Consider the following 6,673-nt stretch of genomic DNA (forward strand, 5'->3'; position numbering starts at 1 on the left):
CGCATCTTTTGCGCAAGGTATCGAAGGGCGCTATGTTCAAAAATCTGAAACTAGAGCTCAAAATTTGAAAGAAAATGTTAAAAACAGGGGGGTTGGCCTATTCCATGGCTTCTAGAGAAAAATAATGAGGAGTATCACTGGGTATGACTATATAGGTCTTCTAGAGGAGAAACAGACGCATCTTTTGCGCAAGGTATCGATGGCGCTTTGTTCAAAAATCTGAAACTAGAGCTCAAAATTTGAAAAAAATTTGTTAAAAACAGGGGGAATGGCCTATTCCATGGCTTCTAGAGAAAAATAATGAGGGGTGTCACGGGGTATGACTATATAGGTCTTGTAGAGGAGAAACAGGCGCATCTTTTGCGCAAGGTATTGAAGGGCGCTATGTTAAAAAATCTAAAACTAGACCTCAAAATTTAAAAAAAAATTGTAAAAAAAAGGGGGGTTGGCCTATTCCATGGTTTCTAGAGAAAAATAATGAGGGGTGTCACGGGGTATGACTTTATAGGTCTTGTAGAGGAGAAACAGGCGCATCTTTTGCGCAAGGTATCGAAGGGCGCTATGTTCAAAAATCTGAAACTAGAGCTCAAAATTTGAAAAAAAAATTGTTAAAAACAGGGGGTTGTCCTATTCCATGGCTCCTAGGGAAAAATAATGAGGGGTGTCACGGGGTATGACTATATAGGTCTTGTAGAAGAGAAACAGGCGCATCTTTTGCGCAAGGCATCGAAGGGCGCTATGTTCAAAAATCTGAAACTAGAGCTCAAAATTTGAAAAAAAATGTTAAAAACAGGGGGGTTGGCCTATTCCATGGCTTCTACAGAAAAATAATGAGGGGTGTCACGGGGTATGACAATATAGGTCTTGTAGAAGAGAAACAGGCACATATCTTGCACAAGGTTTCGAAGGGCGCTATGTTCAAAAATCTGAAACTAGAGCTCAAAATTTGAAAAAAATTGTTAAAAACAGGGGGGGTTGGCCTATACCATGGCTTCTAGAGAAAAATAGTGAGGGGTGTCACGGGGTATGACTATATAGGTCTTGTAGAAGAGAAACAGGCGCATATCTTGCACAAGGTTTCGAAGAGCGCTATGTTCAAAAATCGGAAACTAGAGCTCAAAATTTGAAAAAAATTGTTAAAAACAGGGGGGTTGGCCTATACCATGGCTTCTAGAGAAAAATAATGAGGGGTGTCACGGGGTATGACTATATAGGTCTTGTAGAGGAGAAACAGGCGCATCTCTTGCGCAAGGTATCGAAGGGCGCTATGTTCAAAAATCTGAAACTGGAGCTCAAAATTTGAAAAAAAATGTTAAAAACAGGGGAGTTGGCCTATTCCATGGTTTCTAGAGAAAAATTATGAGGGGTGTCACGGGGTATATCTATATAGGTCTTGTAGAGGAGAAACAGGCGCATCTTTTGCGCAAGGTATCGAAGGGCGCTACGTTCAAAAATCTGAAACTAGAGCTCAAAATTTGAAAAAAAATTGTTAAAAACAGGGGGTTGGCCTATTCCATGGCTTCTAGAGAAAAATAATGAGGAGTGTCACGGGGTATGACTTTATAGGTCTTGTAGAGGAGAAACAGGCGCATCTTTTGCGCAAGGTATCGAAGGGCGCTATGTTAAAAAATCTAAAACTAGATATCAAAATTTAAAAAACAATTGTTAAAAACAGGGGGATTGGCCTATTCCATGGTTTCTAGAGAAAAATAATGAGGAGTTTCACTGGATATGACTATATAGGTCTTGTAGAGGAGAAACAGGCGCATCTTTTGCGCAATGTATCGAAGGGCGCTATGTTCAAAAATCTGAAACTAGAGCTCAAAATTTGAAAAAAAATTTGTTAAAAACAGGGGGTTGGCCTATTCCATGGCTTCTACAGAAAAATAATGAGGAGTGTCACGGGGTATGACAATATAGGTCTTGTAGAAAATAAACAGGCGCATATCTTGCACAAGGTTTCGAAGGGCGCTATGTTCAAAAATCTGAAACTAGTGCTCAAAATTTGAAAAAAATTGTTAAAAACAGCGGGGTTGACCGATTCCATGGCTTCTAGGGGAAAAAAATGAGGGGTGTCACGGGGTATGACTATATAGGTTTTGTAGAGGAGAAACAGGCGCATCTTTTGCGCAATGTATTGAAGGGCCCTATGTTCAAAAATCTGAAACTAGAGCTCAAAATTTGAAAAAAATTGTTAAAAACAGGGGGGTTGGCCTATACCATGGCTTCTAGAGAAAAATAATGAGGGGTGTCACGGAGTATGACTGTATAGGTCTTGTAGAGGAGAAACAGGCGCATCTCTTGCGCAAGGTATCGAAGGGTGCTATGTTCAAAAATCTGAAACTAGAGCTCAAAATTTGAAAAAAAATGTTTAAAACAGGGGAGTTGGCCTATTCCATGGTTTCTAGAGAAAAATAATGAGGGGTGTCACGGGGTATGTCTATATAGGTCTTGTAGAGGAGGAACAGGCGCATCTTTTGCGCAAGGTATCGAAGGGCGCTATGTTGAAAAATCTGAAACTAGAGCTCAAAATTTGAAAAAAAAGTGTTAAAAACAGGGGGGTTGGCCTATTCCATGGCTTCTACAGAAACATAATGAGGAGTGTCACGGGGTATGACTTTATAGGTCTTGTAGAGGAGAAACAGGCGCATCTTTTGCGCAAGGTATCGAAGGGCGCTATGTTCAAAAATCTGAAACTAGAGCTCAAAATTTGAAAAAAAAATTGTTTAAAACAGGGGGTTGTCCTATTCCATGGCTTCTAGGGAAAAATAATGAGGGGTGTCACGGGGTATGACTATATAGGTCTTGTAGAAGAGAAACAGGCGCATCTTTTGCGCAAGGTATCGAAGGGCGCTATGCTCAAAAATCTGAAACTAGAGCTCAAAATTTGAAAAAAAATGTTAAAAACAGGGGGGTTGGCCTATTCCATGGTTTCTACAGAAAAATAATGAGGGGTGTCACGGGGTATGACAATATAGGTCTTGTAGAAGAGAAACAGGCGCATATCTTGCACAAGGTTTCGAAGGGCGCTATGTTCAAAAATCTGAAACTAGAGCTCAAAATTTGAAAAAAATTGTTAAAAACAGGGGGGTTGGCCTATTCCATGGCTTCTACAGAAAAATAATAAGGGGTGTCACGGGGTATGACTATATAGGTCTTCTAGAGGAGAAACAGGCGCATCTTTTGCGCAAGGTATGGAAGGGCGCTATGTTCAAAAATCTGAAACTAGAGCTCAAAATTTGAAAAAAAAAATTGTTAAAAACAGGGGGTTGTCCTATTCCATGGCTTCTAGGGAAAAATAATGAGGGGTGTCACGGGGTATGACTATATAGGTCTTGTAGAAGAGAAACAGGCGCATCTTTTGCGCAAGGCATCGAAGGGCGCTATGTTCAAAAATCTGAAACTAGAGCTCAAAATTTGAAAAAAAATGTTAAAAACAGGGGAGTTGGCCTATTCCATGGCTTCTACAGAAAAATAATGAGGGGTGTCACGGGGTATGACAATATAGGTCTTGTAGAAGAGAAACAGGCACATATCTTGTACAAGGTTTCGAAGGGCGCTATGTTCAAAAATCTGAAACTAGAGCTCAAAATTTGAAAAAAATTGTTAAAAACAGGGGGGGTTGGCCTATACCATGGCTTCTAGAGAAAAATAGTGAGGGGTGTCACGGGGTATGACTATATAGGTCTTGTAGAAGAGAAACAGGCGCATATCTTGCACAAGGTTTTGAAGAGCGCTATGTTCAAAAATCGGAAACTAGAGCTCAAAATTTGAAAAAAATTGTTAAAAACAGGGGGGTTGTCCTATACCATGGCTTCTAGAGAAAAATAATGAGGGGTGTCACGGGGTATGACTATATAGGTCTTGTAGAGGAGAAACAGGCGCATCCTTTGCGCAAGGTATCGAAGGGCGCTATGTTCAAAAATCTGAAACTGGAGCTCAAAATTTGAAAAAAAATGTTAAAAACAGGGGAGTTGGCCTATTCCATGGTTTCTAGAGAAAAATTATGAGGGGTGTCACGGGGTATATCTATATAGGTCTTGTAGAGGAGAAACAGGCGCATCTTTTGCGCAAGGTATCGAAGGGCGCTACGTTCAAAAATCTGAAACTAGAGCTCAAAATTTGAAAAAAAATTGTTAAAAACAGGGGGTTGGCCTATTCCATGGCTTCTAGAGAAAAATAATGAGGAGTGTCACGGGGTATGACTTTATAGGTCTTGTAGAGGAGAAACAGGCGCATCTTTTGCGCAAGGTATCGAAGGGCGCTATGTTAAAAAATCTAAAACTAGATATCAAAATTTAAAAAACAATTGTTAAAAACAGGGGGATTGGCCTATTCCATGGTTTCTAGAGAAAAATAATGAGGAGTTTCACTGGATATGACTATATAGGTCTTGTAGAGGAGAAACAGGCGCATCTTTTGCGCAAGGTATCGAAGGGCGCTATGTTCAAAAATCTGAAACTAGAGCTCAAAATTTGAAAAAAAATTTGTTAAAAACAGGGGGTTGGCCTATTCCATGGCTTCTACAGAAAAATAATGAGGAGTGTCACGGGGTATGACAATATAGGTCTTGTAGAAAATAAACAGGCGCATATCTTGCACAAGGTTTCGAAGGGCGCTATGTTCAAAAATCTGAAACTAGTGCTCAAAATTTGAAAAAAATTGTTAAAAACAGCGGGGTTGACCGATTCCATGGCTTCTAGGGGAAAAAAATGAGGGGTGTCACGGGGTATGACTATATAGGTTTTGTAGAGGAGAAACAGGCGCATCTTTTGCGCAATGTATTGAAGGGCCCTATGTTCAAAAATCTGAAACTAGAGCTCAAAATTTGAAAAAAAAATTGTTTAAAACAGGGGGTTGTCCTATTCCATGGCTTCTAGGGAAAAATAATGAGGGGTGTCACGGGGTATGACTATATAGGTCTTGTAGAAGAGAAACAGGCGCATCTTTTGCGCAAGGTATCGGAGGGCGCTATGCTCAAAAATCTGAAACTAGAGCTCAAAATTTGAAAAAAAATGTTAAAAACAGGGGGGTTGGCCTATTCCATGGTTTCTACAGAAAAATAATGAGGGGTGTCACGGGGTATGACAATATAGGTCTTGTAGAAGAGAAACAGGCGCATATCTTGCACAAGGTTTCGAAGGGCGCTATGTTCAAAAATCTGAAACTAGAGCTCAAAATTTGAAAAAAATTGTTAAAAACAGGGGGGTTGGCCTATTCCATGGCTTCTACAGAAAAATAATGAGGGGTGTCACGGGGTATGACTATATAGGTCTTCTAGAGGAGAAACAGGCGCATCTTTTGCGCAAGGTATGGAAGGGCGCTATGTTCAAAAATCTGAAACTAGAGCTCAAAATTTGAAAAAAAAAATTGTTAAAAACAGGGGGTTGTCCTATTCCATGGCTTCTAGGGAAAAATAATGAGGGGTGTCACGGGGTATGACTATATAGGTCTTGTAGAAGAGAAACAGGTGCATCTTTTGCGCAAGGTATCGAAGGGCGCTATGCTCAAAAATCTGAAACTAGAGCTCAAAATTTGAAAAAAAATGTTAAAAACAGGGGGGTTGGCCTATTCCATGGTTTCTACAGAAAAATAATGAGGGGTGTCACGGGGTATGACAATATAGGTCTTGTAGAGGAGAAACATGCGCATCTTTTGCGCAAGGTATCGAAGGGCGCTATGTTCAAAAATCTGAAACTAGGGCTCAAAAGGAAAAAAAAAGAAGGAAAAAACAGAGGGGGTTGGCCTATTGGTGTAATACCTCCATTGATTTTTTTTTTTTTTTTTTTAACATAACATTTCATTGCATATAAGAAAATAACTATCACTGTCAGTTAACCAATCAAATTTGCCCCTTATTTAACCTGTGTACAAGCTTTAGTAACCATGCAACCTCAAGTTTCCAAAATATTCTACAGAAACCCCCCCCCCCCAAAAAAAAATGATGCTTTGAAATACCCAAGATACATGTATATGTTTATGACCCAGAAATGTTTTACTGCAATAAAATGATGGATTAATTGCCTACAACTGTCAAATTCAAGGGAATATTTTTTCGACCTATTTTCGTATGCAACCGGATGTGACGTACCATGCATTAATAGGTGGTATTACACCTATTCAATGGCTTCTAGAGAAAAATATAATGTGGAGTTTCACGGGGTATAGCTATATAGGTGTTGTAGAGGAGAAACAGGCGCATGGTTTGCGCAAGGTTTCGAGTTGCGCTTTGTCCAAAATCTGAAACTAGGGCTCGGAATTTCAAAAACAATTTGGGAAAAACAACTGGAATTTGCCTATTCCATAGCCTCTGGAAAAAATAATGAGGGATGTCGCGGGGTAAGACTATAAAGATCTTGTAGAGGGCACACAGGCGCAAATCTTCAAGAGGTGCTATGTTTAATTATGTCGAAAGGAACTAAAATTTAGTGAGGAACAAAGCCAACTCAAATGTCAGACAAGAACGTGAAAATCGTGAAAAAGACATATCAGAGTCAGCAAAGAAGAATTTCTTGTCATATGAAGTCGAAATGAAAATCCAAATTCCTCCATCCGAATTATATGATGAAAGAGATTGTAAAATGTGTTATGTAAGTACTGATAAAGAGAAGGCTGAACACTGGCTGAATTTTTTTCAAGGGTATTTCGAAAAAGAAAACGATGAAGATGAAAG

The 6,673-nt window shown here is 39.5% G+C and overlaps 1 long non-coding RNA gene across 9 annotated transcripts; it reads left to right on the plus strand.

Moving 5' to 3' along the window:
- Positions 1-207: 207 nt before the first annotated feature.
- On the plus strand, positions 208-5,698 carry LOC127731778 (uncharacterized). Of its 9 annotated transcripts, none has more exons than XR_007995755.1 (4): positions 208-369; positions 1,253-1,428; positions 2,311-3,154; positions 3,862-3,880. It is a non-coding gene; the product is annotated as an uncharacterized LOC127731778 (long non-coding RNA). The 9 variants fall into 9 exon arrangements; XR_007995761.1 differs by lacking the exon at positions 208-369 and adding an exon at positions 425-685 and having other exon boundaries at positions 1,391-1,428; XR_007995756.1 differs by lacking the exons at positions 208-369; positions 1,253-1,428 and adding exons at positions 425-685; positions 1,744-2,096 and having other exon boundaries at positions 2,273-3,154.
- Positions 5,699-6,673: the final 975 nt, after the last annotated feature.

This window comes from Mytilus californianus, unplaced genomic scaffold (assembly GCF_021869535.1).
Source record: "Mytilus californianus isolate M0D057914Y unplaced genomic scaffold, xbMytCali1.0.p SCAF_20, whole genome shotgun sequence".
NCBI lineage: Eukaryota > Metazoa > Mollusca > Bivalvia > Mytilida > Mytilidae > Mytilus > Mytilus californianus.